Here is a 20,101-nt window from a genome sequence, read left to right as displayed (position 1 = left end):
TGTTGGAAACAGTGAATGCAGAAAATGAGTGAAAAACTATTTTGAAAATGAGGCAAAAGTTAAGCTGGCTGTTTGTAATCAAAAGTGGGGTTTTTTTATCCTTTCAAATTATAATTGCAAATCACCCTAGCCGAATGTTCCTGCCTTCTGTATTGCGATGCTTTGTTGTGCACGGTGGTAAAGTACAGCATGAATAATAGTCATTTTTCTCAGCACAGAGCATCTAAGTGGTGGTGGTGTGTGGGTGTATTTTGGGCACTGTTTAACATTAAAAGAGAAAAGGGGAGAGTGCAGTGAAAGACATGATTAGTCACAGGTGTTCTAGCTGCTGACGTAAAACTCCTTATGCTGGGCACAGGGCGCGTTCATGTGGAAAAAAGGACAGATTCCAGAGCTGTGATGAGTGGGCAGCGCAAGACACTATGATATATGTGTACACTTAGGTAACAGTGATTTTAAAAAAGACTATAGTACACAACACTTACACTATGTTTGCATTAAATTTATTACAGAGTGCTTATGTGTATTATTTCTGTTTAAATAATCACCATTACTGAGAAAGATAACTAAACTCTGCCAGCTGGATATAAACTCTTTTTAACCCATATATAAAATCAATAAAAGCAATGTATTTAATTGGGCCATGATTGATAATGATGATGTAATTTTTACCCTAAAAGTACTCATAGTGATCAAACACAATAACAGTGCTGGGATTCAGGAAATTAGCCCATTGTAATCAAAAATCCCAACTGCTTTAAATTTGATGCTGATCTGACCGTAGCAGCCATCCTGAAAGTGGTTTGGAGATGCACAGGAAGTTGACCTTGAAGGGCAAATCTGGCTCTATTTGCACGACTGATTCCAGTATGAGAGCGAAGTGCCGAGGTGATACGATACTATGAGGTCTTTAAGATAAGATGGGGCCTGATTATTCTGTGAGGAAGTGTGGCTTGTATTTAAAGCCACTGTGACCTCACATGAAGGGACTAGCAGCGATCAGAAACCATGGACCATCAAACTCTCCATTATGTGGCAAGGACAGATAAAATAACTACTCATGACTCAAAGTGGGTGGGTGCAGAGTTAAACTAACCTTATCTTTGAGGCCGCTGATTGAAGGGACTACCAGAGGAGCTGGAGGATGCTTACTGACATACAGGGTTTAAAATATCCAAGAGGGTTATACAGACAACCAGAGCACAGATAATGTCCACTACAGTTAAACTGTCAGCTACAAAGTGATGGGCGGAAAGAGAATTGCTTGGGGGTAATGTCTTCGATAAGATTCAGTCAGACATTTATCCCGAGGATGGATAAAGGCTTTGTAAAAAATACATGTATGAACCTTAGTGGGCTGAATGCCCCTTTGTAAAGATTGAAAGGTACTCCAGTAATTTAATATGCCACTTTCCTTCAAGTAGAGGCCTCACAAGAGACCGATTTAAAAAGAATTGAAGAAGCAGAGGCCAGGCTATCTTGACTTTTAGACAAACTCCAAAAACCATTCAGTCGTGCCTTTTATTAGCCTTATCCTGTCCTCTAAATTGGTGTCTTTCTTTATAACGCAAGCTTTGATTAAAAATTGATTTGAGCTTATCTTTTGTACCTAAATTCTCATTCTGTAAAGCAGCACGGAACTATAGCAGTCAAATAAATGCGTTGTGAAACGATACAATATTTCCCAGTGAACTGCGGTGGAGATAAAGCGTGAAGTATAGTGCTCCCAAATGGTAAAGCACAAACATTAAAAGTAATGCTCTCTGAATCCAGTAACACAACAAACACAACAACATAAAGCCATCTCTCAGGACGCTAAAAGTGGATATGGGATCTGATATTTGTCTTCCAGCTCCTGCAGTTTGAATATCCACAGCTTCAACCTCAAGCTTTCTTGCTGCGTTCTGTTTAGACAGAAACAAACACAGCAGAAAACGCTGAATTCAGAGGGCCTTCTGGGGGCGTCGCTAAATAAATTATTAATTCACCCGACTCCAGCTGAGGCTTATTTTCACTTCTTAAAACCCTTATTTTGTGCTTGGTTAGAAACCATCGTCTTTTCCATTCTAGGTGAACATCACACTGATCACAAAGTCAAACAACATGCTGATTTTTAAAAGGTCGTACTTATTTATTTTTCGCTGAAAAATCGGTTACTCTGATCCACATTCGTTTCTAACTGGACAGAAACGACTCGTCTTTGGTTCCACGGTACAGTTTCACAGATTCTCTGTGTGCCAGAAAAAATAGCCTCCAACTGAGCAAAAAGTAAAATGATGTTGACAAAGACTAATCACATAATATTATCACGAAGGCAGGTGTACCGTTGGCCCAACCTGGGGAGAAAATTATCTCAGTAATTTGGATAGTTCCAAATACAAGCAAGTATCAGGTGTCCAAAGACTGCAGCCAATTTTGCCTTATCTGTGAGGTGTGCAGGGAATTAGAAATCAGCAATCATCCAAGAGAGCATCCCATCAGTATCAGACACACACACACACACACACACACAAAGATAAAAAAAAACTGTGAAAAAACACTATTAATTAGTTGCACACCTTCCCATTCTTTGTTCTTCTCTAGGCCCTTATTTTCCTTCTGTATGTATTAGGTAATCGGGTCTAATTGTCCTGAGGTGTAAACATGAAAGTGCAAACTAAATCATTATAATAAGCCTTGTAAGGTTTGTTAAGGGGAAAGCAGTAGAACAACGCATTCAAAAGGCTAATGAAGTACACAGTAAGAAGAAATAATATCCAAGTGGCTGAGATCATCAGAACTGATTATAAAAGGGGGGCTGCTCTTGGCAACGTCTGGTGGAATACGATGTATATAAAATGCTATCAAGTTAAATTGCTAGCTGAAGAAGTCTGACATTTCTTTTCTATCAGTAAATTAGATTACCTTCCAAAAGGGGTGGTGGTGGGTTATAAAGAGTTTCTGATGTTGTTTTGAGATTGTTGGAAGCTTGTTTAAAGCACTAGTGGGGGCCACTAGAGTAGCTTTTTGCACAACAGCTGCAAAAGTGGGAGGGGATCTGGAAAACAATGGCACTGTCTGGAATCATGCACTGGTTAATGTTAAACAGTGCAAAAGTCTTAAGCTACCCCTCATTTCTTTCTATTTGTAAGGAAAATGGGAAATAGTTATCGTTTTTCATTAAAACATATGTAAACATACATGGACATACAGTACATACGGCAGAGTTTGTGCAGTTCTAAAGCACAATATTTGGTATGACCACTTTTATTCTTCCACACAGTCTGAACTCTCTTAGGCAGTTTTCTTGTTATTTCTTTGAGTCATCTTCAGGAAAAGTTCTTCAGGCTTCCTGAAGGACGTTCAAAGCTCTTCTTTGGATGTTTCTGCCTTTTGTTCTGTACTCTGTAAAGATGATCCTGCTTCAGTAATGTTGAGGTCCGGGCTCTGGGGAGGCCAATCCATGACTGATGGTGTTCAGCTGTGTGTTTTTTCTATTCAGGCATGCTTTGACTGCATTGGCAGTGTGTTCGGGGTATTGCATGGTGGATCAAAAGCTGATGATAACTGTTAAGTATTTATAATTCCATCAGTTTGACAAGATCTCTGACACCACTGGCTGAACTGCAACTGCAAACACTGACAGAGCCTCTGTGTGTTCTATAGATGGCTGTAGAAACTAACTGTTGCTCCATCTCATGACCTCCTACATACATATTTTAATGACAATTTGAACCAAAAATTTCCAATTTGGATCCAACACTGCATAAAAGCTGTTGTCACAGATTTTCAGTCCAGTCCTTGTGTAATTTGGAATAGTTCAGACTTTTCTCCCTGTTTCCCTTCCTTAAAAATGGCTTCTTGACAGCCACCCTTCCACTGAGACCAGTACATTTTTTAATTGACATATATCTCAGATAACGTTGCAGATAGATTTTTGTTGATGCTTGTGCCACTTCTGCACATGCTCTGTGACGCCTCTCCCCTGACCGCCCTCACCCCCTATCTTTTATGCAGCATGAGCAGGTTTGGAGAATTTCTTTGATTATGGTGTGGGTAGGAAGTAAAAGAATACTTCAAAATAATAGCATGCAAAATATATACAAACGTGTATAAAACTATACTATAAAACCAAATCAATAAAATACAGAATAAAGCATTAGGTCTACTTCTACCCCATAGCAGTAGCACCAGCTTGTGCCTGAATCTTAACTAAAATTACATTAGAGGAATCAGGGGGGTCAGGGGGTGAAGGAACTTCTGTTATTCTGCTGGTTTAGCCTCTGAGAGATATTTTTTTTGGTGTAGCCATCAGATATCTAATATTTCTGTGCTGGTGATTGTTTACAAATGCAGATTTTTGTTCTTAAAAAAAAAGAATGCATGAGGAAAATGCAGTCCTTCTTTTCTTATTTAAAAGAACTGTTTGCATGCATGCAACCAAAGCCTCCTCAAATATAAATAGAAAGCCAGAAAGGCAGGCAGTAGTGTCTTGATGCTCCTTCTCTAGCCTTACAGATCACTCCTGGCTTCATAGTGAGTGGTCAGTGAAACAAAAATCTTGTCCTTTGCCTACAGGCTTTACATTTCTTTCAATTTTAAACTCAGTTCAGCAGCATTCTCCTGACAAATATCACTATAGCAACGTGATACGTCTGAAATTGCAACACGGCTTGGGTTATAAGCCAGTGTCACAGCTCAGTAACACAGTAAGAATTCAAATCCACGTCTCGGAGACACATAAAAGCTTTGCAGGCAAAAACAAGAAGAAAAAAATGTCTGAAAGGCTGGAGCTGGCAATACATAAGCAGGAGCACAAACGACCAGATTAAAGGGGGAATCTAGACATCGTTTTGCTCGTTGCTACCTAAAATTTGTATATATGCTACATTGTCACATCACTTTAAGTGATACGAGCTGATTTTTATTCTGTTATTTTCCGTAGGTACACTGTTTACACTGGCTGCCTTAACTGCATGCATATGCACAAACACAGTTCACTCTCACAGGCTGTAATTACAATGAACACTTGTTGTGTCTGCAGACCTGCCAGCGCCTCCCACTCCCACAGCGCAAAGAAGTTGGCCAAAGAGAACAACCCCTGGACTAAGTATCTTAATTAGCAAGTATTCTTCTTTTTTTTTTTTTTAAATAAAGCGTGCCACAGCAGAGGACACAGTGAGTAAAGGGCAACCCACAGTTTTCCATTACAAGCTTAACTGGGTTAGGAGCTAGCAAGAACATCTACCAGCAGAGTAGATGTTCTTGCACAAAGACACACAAATCAGTAAGTACTGTATGTTCGTGAGCACACATACTGACCAAATGCGTGTGCTGATCTACACGGTCGCACACACACATACAGCACAAACTCGCAGCCTTGCATTAAATTGAAACCATTTATGCTTGAAAAACAGCTGGACCACTGAGATATCAGCAAGTCTTGACACTTCAGCAGGTTTATTATGGATATCCAAAAAATTCCTACCCGCATGCATCCAGTGGCTACATTGGCCACAGCCATGTGTTATCTCGCAAAAAAAGGGGAAAAAACCCCAAAGCACTTCCTCTTATAAGAAGAGGGCCTTTGAAGGCATTAGGATGCATATTGACATTACAGGACCTTGAGCAATTACAGGTCTTATCTTCCTGCCTGACAAACAGTCCGCTTCATTATGGGCTTTTAGCTGACACCTTACCTCAGCCTTTCCCACTGAGCCATCGCTGCTAATGCAGAAAGCGAAATGCCTAAGAGGTTTGTTAAATATACAGTATCTGAATTGTTTAACTATAATTTTCTTCTTTAATAGTCCTTTTAAAGATTCCATTAGTGAGTGGATGCAGCGAATGGCAATTGAAGAAAGAGCATTGAGGGACCCAGAGGAGGAGGAATAAGTAATGCACTAACTTCTGAAGGAAAGCACGGTCCACAGAAGTTCTTTTAAGTACAGTATTTGACAATTACTAGAAATAAAGGAGATTCTCTTTTTTTTTATCAAGGCTAATTGTGTGGAGAAATCTTCGAAGGAGATTGCATTTCAGATCATCGATCGATTTGTGTGCTCGTTCTTTTGTGTTGGCAGAAGTTTTGTGTATTTAAAGTGCATTGCAGCAAATTACACATGCGTTCGCTTCAGAACAGATCGAACTGTGAAGCAGTGAATGAACAGCAGTTCTTGGCTGAGTTATTTTTAAAGTTATGGCTACAAGTGTTGAGCCACAAACCAGAATTCATAAAACTAAAATAAAAAAGCCAAATAGTTGCTGGTTTAGGCTGCTCTCATGAGCATATGTGGCCAGTATCACTCAAGACCAGAAAACTTTGATTGTTCGCTCATTCAGATCAGTGATGTTTGTCTTTATTTTTCCTTTTTTTCAGTTAAAAATGAACATTTAGGCCCATGGACTAATGAGCTCTAATTGCTGATGATGACTAATTGTACCTGCCACGAGATAGCTCATGATGTTACCATAGTAACACAGCAGGAACCATCCTAGTGGGTGTATTGTTTATAAAAGGATGCTGTGTACAATATGTTACCCATTAATTAAAATGTGAAAGTATCTCAAATTTTCAATGATAACTGCACAGAATTTATTTATTTTTTCCACATCTTTACCAACTAATCAAACCTTAACTAACCTAAGCCTAAAATAGACAGCAATAGTATTCTTTTAGCCTTAGATCAGGTCAGGATGATGTGGTCAAGCTTTCAAAAGAGCACAGAGTCAAGGATGAGTTTGCCCTGGCTGCAGAAATAACCTCAGTGGGGAGTTGTGAAGGAGGAGGATAAGAAAAGAAGGTGTAGAAAGACACTGTTTGTACATGACAAATAAGAAGCGTTACAGTGTGTGCCCTGGGAGAAGAGAGGAGCAGAGAGGGTGAAGATGTGCGCTGAAAAAAGGGCTGGGCTCTGTTTATGGAATATACGGATCAGATGATGGATGCAGGACAGAAGGAGAGAAGGTTAAAATGAGGAGGAGACGAGGGAGGAGAAAAGCAGTGGGAGTAATTATGGTGATAGGAGGATTAAATGAAGGAGCAGGAAGGTCTTTCTAAACATTATGGTATTGACTAATCCATGAATAGCAGGTGGTGAAAATGTCTGACCGCTCTTTCAGCATTCATCAAAGCAAAACACCAACTCACCTGGCAGTGCGTTCAACAATCAGTTGACTGAACCTGAAATAAATTACATTTCACTTGATTTAACCAAATGTCAGCTCCGAAGGCAAAATCCACACAAAATCCAAGAAATGTGTCAGGCAGTGGAATAACGAAGCAGAAATATCGGTGGCTGTGGAGACAGTGGGGAGTACGAAAACAATTACATCAAATCGCTCAATTAAAGTGGACCCTCTGTAGAGGTCATTTACTTCACCAAGCTGAGGCCTAACAGCAAAAAGTCTTTAAATCTTTGAGCATGTGGAGTAAGCAGACAAATATATACGGCAATGCTGACAAGACCATCTATGCAGTGTAATCTTCTCTCAGCATTAAATATGAAACCAAATGAAGAAACAAATTGATTTTTGTGGTTATGGGTTTAAAGCCATAATTAATGGAACAGCCAGTTCTTTCATAATGGACATTTGTGCCACTGTTTCCTCTGGCAAATTCAAATCTATCCATGTCTTTTCACAGCTCAACACCATCCGTGATGCCGATGCCAAGACGTGACACATTAGTGTGAGGGAGGAGGCAAAGTCATAACTATGATTTCATAATGAAGAATGATGAACTAAAACAAAGACCTTTAAAAATGTGCATCCCTTTTTTTTTTTTAAACGGTGATCCTGATTCAAGGCTTGGTATGAAGTGAAAAAAATGAAACTAAATTAAAGCTGTTAAAAGGCAATAATCAAAATCTTCGACATAACAGTGCGACTGTGTGAGAGGCGAACACTGGTGAACACTCTGGGCCATGTAGCAGCCAAAGTGCAGGAGATTTCCCCTGAGACTGGACAGACTCCAAAGCTGGAGCAAAAAGAGTATTAGTATTAGAATTAAATCTATTATTGTGCCCAGAAGTACAGTATCTGCTGAATGTGAAAATAAGCTACTGTTTATCACATTCACCTAAAAGGTGATAATGGCAGCTGTAACTGGATTTGCATATCCCTAAGCCTCACTCTGTTTGCGCCGCTCCACCATAATCAGTATCTGTAGATTACTCAATCTATTATAGTGAAAACACTTAATATGACGGGTTTTTTTTTTTTTTTTAAATCAAAAATACCCCTCTGGTTTCCAGTATTAAGACAATCACATCTATTTTAGCATCCGTGGAGGTTTGAAGCTCTAATATAGTGCCGCGGTTGGGGCCAGCCTTGTGAAACGTTTACCCTTACTAACACACGAACCACCAGTGGGGGCTTGCTGGTGCTAATTAAAATCCTCCTACTTTTATGTCAGATCTGATTCTTATTTTTGCATTCTGCACTGGGCATGTAAAGAATCCTCCTGGGTCGGTTGTAAGAAGTATTGCGAGAGACTTTGTAGCGGTCTCTACGGCTTCGGCGAGTCTTCATTTTTTCTTTGCATCCTGCAATCAAAGCGACAGGCAGCTTGTCTTTGAAACGTATAATTTATGAAGTGAATTATGAAATACATGCAGATGTTCTTGAGTCCATTAAAAACCAGAACACTGTGCTCAACAAGAGAAAAGCGTCTCAGTCCGTGTCTTTAGAAAAGTGTGATGAAATATTGAATCAGAGCGTGTTTGAGTGATTATGATGTCAGTTTAATGGCATGTTCTGAAACCTATAAACCAATCTAATCTAGAGAGGGCTTTTTGAATCATGAAATTAGTGCAGCGTGTGGGCGAACAAATACAGGGAAAACAGTAAACTAAAAACACGAGGCGAATGCTTAAAATACCTGGATGTGTTATAATGCCAGTCATCCATTAGTCTAAATCAATTTGTCAGCGGGATTTAGCACCAGTGCCAGAGCATTATGTTTCAGTCGCCATGGAATCCAGCTATCACCTGAGGCATTAGGAAACATAATGCTTCAACCTGTTAAGGATCAACAGCAGCCACAGCCTGAAAGGAAATAGGAAGAGGGCCTATATACTGTTCAACATATTCCTAAATCAAAGAAGGCACGCAAGAGTACAATACTCTAAAAATGAAACTGGAAGCCTGGACATGTGAAATAATAACACTGTATATAATTAAAACACTAGTATATGAAGATAATGAGTCAGTACTTTCCTTTATTATCAGCAAACAGAGCTAAAGTACAAAAAGCCTGGAGAACTACTGCTCAAGACGACTTTTAAAAAAATGCAGGAATTTTTCCACCCTTTCCCAATAAACCATCAGAATGGATCATGTACTCTTTGTTTCTTATCCTAATGTAAAATGATCTCTCTCTAAAATTCAGAAAGGTCTGACTGTACAGCATCTAAGAGAACCACGGCAGGAGGATCTTGATCTCTCACATGATTGGTCTGGACAAACAGAATCACCTCATATACTGGTGGAAATATGCCCAAATATTTGAAACTTTTGGACTTTTTAGACTTCGTTGGAGGTTCTAAAGAAACTCTGAATTCAGTTCTGGCACTATTTGGAGTGAAAGAAGTCCCCCTGGAACTAATCCGTACACACTGGCCTGTGTTATTACTAGCACAAAGACTTATGTTGTTGATCTGGAAACAAGAGAAACCACCAACCCACCTAACCTTGCTGAAAGATGTTAATGAAAACAGCGGAAAATGATCAATGATCACAGTGAAAAAATGTGAATTAACTAATAATATGACAACCCTTTTTTATTATTTTAACAAATCAAACTCATGAAAGACATTTTTCAATAATATTGCCTGTGACATCTATTTTTAAGGCTCTTCTGTGACGATTTCTGAAAGAAATTGATATTTATGTTCATATTGCACCAAAAAAAGGAAAGAAACAAAAAGAAAGTCTGGCTCCTTGGAAGCAAAATAGAAATTAGGGGTGCCTCAAGATTTTTGCACCCCTAATCTATGGTACTATAGACATATGTGCATAACTTCTACTCAGTGTTAAACTGGATAAAATTAGTGAGTTTGTAGTTAGAACTACCACAGGTAGAAACAAATTGTGGTATTTCATTGATGTCCTGCCCCTAAACTGTGCCTATAGTGTAAAAATCATCGGGTCAAGTAGAGCACAGGCTCAGGGCTGTATGTGAAGTCCTGAATGACTGCTACACATGCTGAAGGCTGTATGCTCATAAATTTTTATCATTCATCTGTTTTTGCTTTCAGTTTGACAGATAGCCCACCAGAAGGAGATGGTCTAAAGACTAGTCTAGTCTAGTCTGTGCAGACCATAGCTTTCATTCCATATGGCACCAAGTCTATTTTCATTTTTATTTAAAATCTGAAGAACCAGAACATCACACCAGCCATTATCACTGCCTTATAAAAATTCCAGCACACTTTCCTGCTCTGAGGTATATCATTATGCTTCTGCCGTTAACCGACTTCCATAAATGTGTTCTTTCCACTGTCATTTACTGGCTGCATCAGCGTGCCGTGCATTGTTGCTGCAGGGACATACAGAAATCTGCAGCTATGCCTCTTAAAAACCGGTGTAGACATTATGTAAGCAAGAAAATGTGTGGTATTTTACTCACCCACATACATCAACATGTTTGACTGTATTACTTACCATGTAATACTTTGTATTTTTTATGTTAGAGCTTGTCTCGAAACTCTGCTTATTTAAGCGTCTGCACAACATGACAAGCATTAAGGCTTTCTTTGCTTTTGTGTCTCTCAACAGGTACAGTACACACACAAAACAGCCCCAGCAGTCGTGTGTGCGTGTGTGTGTTTGTGGCAGATCCCTGCTTAAAAAAAGAAACTCCTACCCATCAGTAAGCATTCAGAGATCGTAAGTACACCTTCTAACCTACCTTCCATTTTCTCTGACTTAATGTGCCAAAGCTGTATATGTATATACGGCTCCCAAGTTAATATCACACTCTGCGACTGTTGATATAGTACAAAAAGATAAATGTAATTCAAACTAAAAGGTCTATTAGACAGAGCATGAATCTTGTGGAAAAAAAAAGAAGATTTCTAACTCCTTCCCTTTGAGTTTGACCCAACAAAAGCGTATAAATCCTAGTCTTAGAAAAATGAATCTCTAAATCCTTTATCAATGAGCCACAGGCAAAAGCTATTGAGTTAAATTTTGCTTAAATACATCTGCGTCTTCCTCACTGAATGATCGCGCTGTAACAAGCCATTTAAAACGAGTCATGCATAATCGTTCTCAATTCTTTAGCCTCTAACCTTCTCAGTCTCTGTGTCTTTCTTCAGAAACATAACCTATATATTCTGTCAGGAGGTTGCGAACCCTGTCTTGGCGGGGGATGATCTGATATCCTCGTGTTGGTGTTGTTCCCAGATCATCATGAAAATGTTGTTCCAGGATCAACATTGCAAGTGACCAATCAGAATGTTGTGACGTTATTCTTTTGCGCGCCAAGCCATTCTTGCATTTATGAAATTCCAATGTTGCAAGGATAATATCAATTCTGCTTACCGTTTATTAAAAGGTTAGGGTTAGGGTTAGGATTAGGGTCAGGGTACGTTGATCGGCGGACAGAGGCGGTTTCTCACAGCTTAAGTACAGTTTTTTGTTTTACGGTGGTTTTTCCCGAATTCGCAAAAGTATGACGTCACAACATTCTGATTGGTCACTTGCAATGTTGATCCTGGAACAACATTTTCATGATGATCTGGGAACAACACCAACACGAGGAAATCTGATCGAGCCTTGGCGGGACTCCTGTGTTGCTATGATATTGCAGTAATGCTGTGCTCGCACGTACAGAGGCGTTTTGTGTGTGTGTCTGTGCGTCCTCTGCAGCTTTTGCTCACATCTGCAATTCTGCATTGATTCCATGCCAGTGAGCAGAGAGCTGATGCAGAGTGGGAAGGGTGGGCAGTCTGTGTTATAGCCAGGTACATCAGCCAGCGGCTATTGCCATGGTCGAATGTGCTTGAGGGAGTTTAATAATGCTGCAGTGTGAAAAGTCTGCAGGCAAATTTGCTGCAGTCATAAGACATTGTGTTGAAATGTACTGTATATGTTACATACACATGCCACAAGATTTTTATTTTTTTTTACCGTCTATCACTTTGAGACTGAAATATCTCAGACTAGGATTTTTAGGCATTACAGAATAGTGTAACAAACATGATTATTTTTCATAAAGGAAATACTCACCCCCAGTTGGACACTTTCCCTAATTAGCATATGAAATATTCAAAACATGTTGTTTATCCTCAGAGCACTTTAGGATATAAAAAACAACAACTCATAGGCCACTTATTGTCTTCGAAAGGTGGCCTTTTATGCTTGTCGGACCTCCTCTGTGCCGAATCCCCGCCGTGTGCTTTATCGCCTCTTTTTGTTACGGGTTGGTGGTCAGAGACAACTTAAATGAAAAAAGTTTGCAGTATGTCTCACGAATCAGCCGATAGCGGTCCGTGAGATGTTAGGGCTGTAAACTTGCACCCCCCCCCCCCCAAAATGGAGCATTTTCATTCCAAATGCAACGTGACGGGTTTACGTGTAAAATGTCGTTTCGACCCCGCTTCTGAATTTCATCTTTGTTCCCGTGTGTCCTGCCTGTTTTCATCCAGTCTCGTTGTACAATGCAGAGCTTTGCTAAGCCAATAACAGCGAGACTCAGAGTCTGCAGCCATGTTTGCAGCTCAGTGAGGCTGCACTGACGCACAGTGGTGCTTTCAAAATGCTAATGTCACCATGCTAACTTGCTCATAATGATGATGCTGAAATGGCGGGTATAAATCATCGCATTCAGCAGCTCATTTAGCATGTCAGCCAGCTAACGTTGCAAACAAAAGCACTTAACATAAGGGTCATGGCAATTTGGTTTATAAAACGTATTAGACAAATTTAAAATTTAATCTAGTGATGCTGTTAGCTGATCATCCAATGTACTGTAATGACATCTATTAAATGGGAAGCACAAAAATTAAACCTACCTCATGGTTGTGGTCAGGTATTAGTCTGCACCTACTAGACTGAACAGTACACAGACTGACCAATCGACATGCTGCTAGCGTGACCAAAAAGTTTCATTTCATCAAATCTATAAACACATTTGACACTTTTGTTCAGTTTGACAGCTGCATGTAGTTGTACCCCACAAATAAAGTGGTGCTCCTGAATTGTGTTACTGCCAGCAGAGAGAGGCCAGTGTCCTTTTCCACTTCACAGAGATTTGAGCAAACTGTGATGAGTGGAGAAGGCCACAGCGGACCTGACATGCCGGGGACAGAAAACATAAAATCACCCTCTGTGAGGGTGGACACAAACCACTACTCAAGCATATGGAAGGTATAACTATCAAAGGCAGGGGGGAAATGAGTCTGTTTTTCTGCATCCGTGCATTATATACATGGTGATGTTTTTCCCTAGGAGACTCCAGTGTGATCTATTACTAAGCTTTTAAGATAGGGCAAGGGCATTCGAATCCATATAGTGGAAAAAAAAAACTAGCTCAGACTGACAGATCAGATAGCGATTAAGTCTGAGATGCAGTTAAGCCACAGTCACATCACCAGAAATGCTCCATAGACACTTAATATAGCAGTGTAGCTTAGCTGGAGTTTATTGGACTCTCTCCTCGCACTTTCTGCATCAAATTTCTCCTTACATGATTTATAGGCTGATACTGATTGTGGGATAAATGAAGGATTTATCTGCAAACCCTCCTGAAATATAGTGACAGTAGAAGGTAATAGACACTAAATAGGACACCACAGAGACATCAAACCATTTGAACCATCCAGAGGCAGGTTAGAGACCTGTGCCCGTAGCCTGTATCAAATCTTTTCCAAAGGTTTTCATCAAAGACAGATGTACTTTCATACAGTGAAGCTGCCGTTTGAATCCTAGTTTCAAACACCAGTCCCCTTCGGTTAAGAGGTCTCTTTGACTCTTTTGGTACATTGCTACTGACACGGGAGCTGGCCCAATTCAATGGCTGTATTGATAAAATTGATTAAATGACAGTCTGCCATTTGAGCTTACTGCAGGGTTCTCTCTATCTGACAACCCATGCTCTGCTCAAGGACCCCGCTCAAATTCCTCTCCAGCGTCCTTGTTCACATGTCATCAGGGGGCAACATTAGCAGGTGAACTCATCAAAGGCCAGACTGGATTTCCTAGGGGTGCAGCACTTACCAGTTGAAAACCAGCACACAGATCTTCAGTCTATTCTGTTTTTGATGCTGTGACCCTAAAGTCGCTCCATCCCTGCCCTCTCTCCTGCGTCTCCCGCACTCGACTTCTCCATCATTTCTCGCTACAACTCTTTCTCTTTATCCTTTCGTTTGTGTATAGTCTGGATTCAACTTGTTTTTCTCCTGCTTCTCGCAGTTGAATGCTCTAAGATGTTGAGCTCAGAGCAGCCATCAAACACGGCAAATTTTCTTATGTCTGGTCCCTCGAGCTGGGAGGCTCTGAGAGGCCTCAGATGTCTCTTCCCCTTCTGTTTAGACAAACAGATGCCAACATCTTTGGGAAGCTAACAAGGCTAGGCTTGTGCTAACATGTTGATAGAAGAAGAAAAAGAACTGTGATAAAGCAGAGACTGCTGCTTCTAATCGAAGCTAAACTATTGTAATAGGCCAGTCACAGGCAGACTGTCTTTTCTTTTTGCAAAGTTCACTATTTAAACCAAGTTTTGTCTCTTCTAAATAATAGCGGGACTTTTAGAAGCAGGGTGTACTTCTTACTCTATGTGTGTGTGTGTGTGTCCTACACGTGTACACGACTGGGCGTGATCATCTCTATGCTCGTCTACATGGTCCTCATGTTCTGTCACAACACTATCTGACAATGAGCAGCTCTGTCACACTGTGTGACACAGCGCTCCAATTAATCACGGAGAAGGACCACTAATGAAGTCATTATGTATTCTGAGAGTTTCATCTTGACATCTACTTTTCCCAGTGAAGAAACGACTGCTGCAGAATTACACATTAAAAAGCTTAAAGGCACGGCGATAATGGATTAGGAAAAATGGAGTTTGACAAGTGAAATGTAACTCTGAACAGAACAAAACAGGGTATGATTTAGTCCGTCTCTGAAAGTGTTTATGTGGGCTATCTCCTTTTTTTCTGCCGCTGCTGTTATTTTGTTTTCTTGTCTCCAGATTTTTCTAATGCCTTTAAAAATATTTTAATGAGTCCAGGAACACAGACCCGATGTCCCTCTGATCTCAGAAAGGGACATCACAGTCATCGTAAAAAATCTATTCATCAGTACAGTTACAATCAAAGAATACAGTCTGCCCAGGGTGTGAGTAAGACTTGTTTTAGCACTGTATGTGTTGTAAAATAATAACATCCTTATAAACAGAGAATAACAAGAGCATTCAGAGAGCGCAACTCCCCCCGAAGGGCGAAGACTAAATTGAAACTTTGATGTTTTATGACCTTTTTATTACAACGTGCTGACGTCAGCCTGTTTTTTGGAACTCCCCAATAGTGACGTCTGCATTGTTATCATAGATCATTTATGCTGATATTAGCATTGTTAATATGGAAATCTAGTGTGGTATATTGTTCTTTTTGTGTAATTGTTAAATTACACCTTGATGTATCTGTAGCTCAAACAATAAAAATGTCCCCCAATAACTAATATATTGCTATAACGTTTAGCGATGATCCAATGGAAACTAATTTTTCTAATTCATGTGACCCTGATCTTTGACCTTTGACCTTGAAGCATTACATAATACACTGATGTTTTTTATTATCTTAAATGTATGATTGGAGCAGTATTAGGATTTTATAAGCTGTAAACACTTGAAATCTTAAGAAATATTCATTGGGTGTAGGATTTTGAGAAACTTGATGACATCACTATGACGTCGCAGGGCTTTGTATTAAAAAAATAAAAATGGTGCTGTATAAAGCTCTCTCTGTGGCCTTTCACATGACATATTACTTGAGATGGTTTCTTGATTATTTTTTTTTCAAGGTCAGCTTTGACTTTGGGTGCTAACAATAAAGGTCAAGGTCAAATGCTTAGTCAACCAAGGTACTCTTATCACTCAAGGCCTAGTATATTGTTGTGAAATTGAAGAGGATCCACAAAAAATTGTGGGTGATTTAAAGGTTGTACTGATTTTCCCATTTGCTGTGACTTTGACCCGATTGTCATCAAAATTAAATCAGCTCAAGCTGTTATCACCATCTACCATCACACAAAATTTGAAAATGATATCTTAACAAAATGTGGACTGCTAACAACAAACAGAGAAAAAGGTGGCGAATGTCATGTCCAGGAATCTATCCCCATTGCTCAATATATTTTGACACTAAGCAGAACAATCTCTATCAGATGAATCACTTTGTTTACAGTGGTGTCCCAACACACATCACAATGACACTCAAGCAGTTTTGATACAAGACCTGACCTGTGTACTAGCATGACAAAGGCTCCAGTGTCAGCAAAGTCTGGCGAACAGCTCATAGTTGCTTGTCGCTCTGTGATCGTTTTTTCTTTGTGTGCAGATGTGTGTGTGTTTTAGTGACAGTAATATATTTTCATTTGTGTAAATGTCTAAAGTCTAAAAGCAGTTATCAAAAAAAGAGAGTTCAGTTCCTCAATGTGTCTTTTAAATTACATTAATGTACGACTAATTTACATGATAAAAGGATGTGGAAGTGAAATGTAACTCTGAAAAGAACAAAACAGGGTGTGATTTAGTCCATCTCTGAAAGCGCTGCTGTTATTTTGTGTTTTCTTGTCTCCAGATTTTTCTAATGCCTTATAAATATTTTAATGAGTCCAGGAACAAAGACCCGATGCCCCTTAGATCTCAGAAAGAGACATCACAGTCATCGTAAAAATCTATTCATCAGTACAGTTACAATCAAAGAATTCAGACTGCCCAGGGTGTAGCTGAAACTAGTCTGCTTGCACCAGTAATGGAACGCTTCAAGAGACCTATTTGTAAAAATGTGGCATCCTCAACAGAAGCCACGTGAAAATCTTCTTTATGAGATCATCCGTAAATGGCAGCGATCAGCAAACTCATTCTCAACAGGTCCTGAATGCAGCCGTGCGTGTCAAATCACCATAAAATGTGACACTTCAATGGCATTCACCTGACTAAATTGAAATAGTAAATAAATATTATATGTATATGAACAGTGAGAGAGAAAAATGATTGTTAAAAAAGAATCCCAGCAAGATCTGAATCTGAAAACAACGACGCGAAACATGAGCAACAGAGATGCATTCACACAGACACGCGTGCACCCGGCCAATCAAAAACAGCGAGTGACAAAATGTGAAAGGTAATTCTAAAGAGATGAGTAACAGCCTTCACATTGTACCATCGGCTTGTTAATGGATGCAGTGAAAACAGTAAATAAATCTGATTTTTTTTTCAGCTTTGTACAAATCCTAAATCAGTGCAATAAATGGTACTCTGCTTTTGTTGATGTCCTGTGTGCGAGCAGTGTGTGTGTGTGTGTGTGTGTGTGTGTGTGTGTGTGAGAGAGAGAGAGAGTGAGAGAGTGAGTGAGAGAGAGAGGCGCTGTTAAAGACCAGCATTTGTAAGAGGATGATGAGGTAGTCTCAGGGGGTTGTACAGTGTATCATCTTACTTATAACATCTCTTTATACCTCATCCTTGAGGCTTACAGCTGCTGCACTGTGAGGATGATACTATGGGTCCCTGATCCTCAGCTTCCACAGTGATCCCTGTCCTATGGAGTATTTCATTACAACCTACTGAGTTACAGTCAGACTGCTGAATACACACATTCATTTCAAGCACTTCAGGGTTACTGTTTTTGGACAATTATTTGGACTAACTTTTTTTAATAAGTGCTAAAACTACTGTATGTCGGCTTGTTATATACTACCATATACTGGTCAGATCTCAAATTTACTACTGAAATAGCAGTAGTGTGCTATCTCCGTGAGCTTGAATTTTAGGGCCCTTGCAGGGAGGAAATTCTCACTTTCTCACTTTCTGACACACCTTCAAAGGGCTATCTGTCAGCTAAGGCCTGGTTTCAGGTCAGTGTTGGAGGCTGGGGACTGCAATATGCCACAGAGTATCCTCACACAGACGGAAGTACAAATGTGTGTCTATCTAATAACAGAAATACGAGTAAAAGAAATGAAGCAATTTCCACTTTGAGTGCAATATCCTGAGAATAGCAGCGCAATATCCGCGAATACCCAACAGCATGCAGGTGTTTAATGTATCTGTACACACTACTTTTCATGCAAGGCAGAGAATGTGAGTTTGTGCTTGCATATATCGTATCTCCATGCTTAAAGACTTTTTGTCTGGGACTCATTATTTGACTACCCTGCGCACCTCCTCCTTACAGACACAAAGACACACACAAATGGTGCACGTGTGCATGGTGAAGGCTTTCTGAAGCATGAAATAAGCTTTCCTAGGGAACAGTGAAGAAGAGAGTGGTTTGTGTCCCTTGCTATTTCTTAATTAAGTACGCATAGCTCTTATCTTAAAATCGTAAATGTCACCTTCGAGCTCCTGGCTACCTCTCTGGTCTTCTCTTTTTCTAACGGCTTTTTAGTAAAAATGCTCAAATGTAGTCAGAGTAATGAAGCGGTTGGCCATGCTCCTAATAAAAAGGGGTACAGTGAATAAAGGGTTGTGTTGCCACAGCAGCGGGTCATTCATTATTTTGAAATCCCAAAGATAAACATTACCACTGCAAATTTTAATGAAGCATCTTCCTCTCATCAGCAAATAAGTTGCAAAGTGAACGCAAAACACAATGAATGCACTGGCGAGGTTCAAAATAAGGACCTTTAGTGGATATAATAATTTTGTCATTCAAGCCTCATCCAGCAATCAGGCTCGGTGGCATCTAAGCGCTCATTTTGTTGATGTTCACAGAAAATTCATCCCATGCTTCCTGAAGTGCCTCCTACAAGTTAGATTGCATTGTGTGCACTCATTATGTCCTGTACAGTCAAGCTGTTCTCACAAAAGCTCACAAGGGTTGAAATCCTATTACTGTGTTGGTCACTCCATTACAGACAAAATACCTGCTGATGGTTTCTTCTCTAAAAAGTTCTGCATAGTTTGGAGCTTCGTTTTGAGTCATTTATTTGTTAAGGGAGAAAATTGCCTCCAATCAAGCAGCATCCACAGGGTGCGGCATGATGTGGCAAAACACAGTGAAGATCCTTTCTATTCTGTTTGAGGAAGTCATCGCATTCCCCCTCACTGTGTTTGACAGATGATGTCCAGCCGTCCTCGCATTCAGTTTTTCTTCTTCTCCAGCATCGCACAAATTTCCTACTTTCTAACGCAAACTCCTTGAACTTGGCTCCATCTGTTCATAACAGATGTTTCATACCTTCTCCTGTCCTGTGTCTGTGTTCTTTTGCCCATCTTAATCTTTTCCCTTTAGTGCCAGATGTGGCTTTTTCTTTCCACTTCTGCCTTGAAGCCAGAATAGTTGAGTTTCCACTTTACTGTCGATGTTGAGACTGGGGTTTTGTAGATACTGTTTAATGAAGCTGCCAGCTTAGAACCTGTGAGGTGTCTGTTTCTCACACTATAGGCTCTGTTGGACTCATCTTCTTGGCCTCTCTCTTCTCTTTCTATTCTGGGCAGCGCCGCTCTGTGAACAGAGTAGTACACACTGTTGTTTCCCACATGGAATAGCTTTCATTTCTTGAAACAAAAATACCATTTTGAGACTACAAGCGAACCCACAGAGGCTCGTGCTCCAGACACTCAACTAGTCATATTTCTTGCATCTTTAATCAGCAATACAGTTTTCAGCTGCGCTAACATAATTGGAAAAAAGACTTTTCTAACGATCAATCCGCCTTTTAATATAATAAACTTGCACTTTGGTAAGGTTATGTCGATTCCTCTGGAACCATGAAGGATTTCTGATTAATGATTCCATTAAGCAAAAGTAGTAATCTGCAACATTCCTGACCAATTAAATGTTATTTCAATTAAAAACAAATGTGTTTTGTTTTTTCAAAAGGCAAGCATGCTGCAAGGCAAAAAGAATCCTCTGCACTGAATCAAGCGTCAAAACACAGAAGAGTTTATTTT

The 20,101-nt window shown here is 39.9% G+C and overlaps 1 protein-coding gene across 2 annotated transcripts in view; it reads left to right on the top strand.

Moving 5' to 3' along the window:
• The window catches only part of frmpd3 (FERM and PDZ domain containing 3), an 87,235-nt gene that overhangs the window by 32,740 nt on the left and 34,394 nt on the right, over nucleotides 1-20,101 (top strand). The window contains exon 2 of one of the 2 annotated variants that reach the window (XM_063491686.1): nucleotides 10,759-10,869. The exons of the other annotated variant lie outside the window; for it this stretch is intronic. The gene's annotated coding sequence lies outside the window, so the exon portion shown is untranslated. The remainder of the gene's footprint in view (nucleotides 1-10,758; nucleotides 10,870-20,101) is intronic. 2 annotated transcript variants of the gene reach the window in all.

The sequence above is a fragment of the Pelmatolapia mariae genome, linkage group LG2 (genome assembly GCF_036321145.2).
Source record: "Pelmatolapia mariae isolate MD_Pm_ZW linkage group LG2, Pm_UMD_F_2, whole genome shotgun sequence".
NCBI classification, from domain to species: domain Eukaryota; kingdom Metazoa; phylum Chordata; class Actinopteri; order Cichliformes; family Cichlidae; genus Pelmatolapia; species Pelmatolapia mariae.
This window is presented reverse-complemented; position numbering and strand designations above follow the sequence as displayed.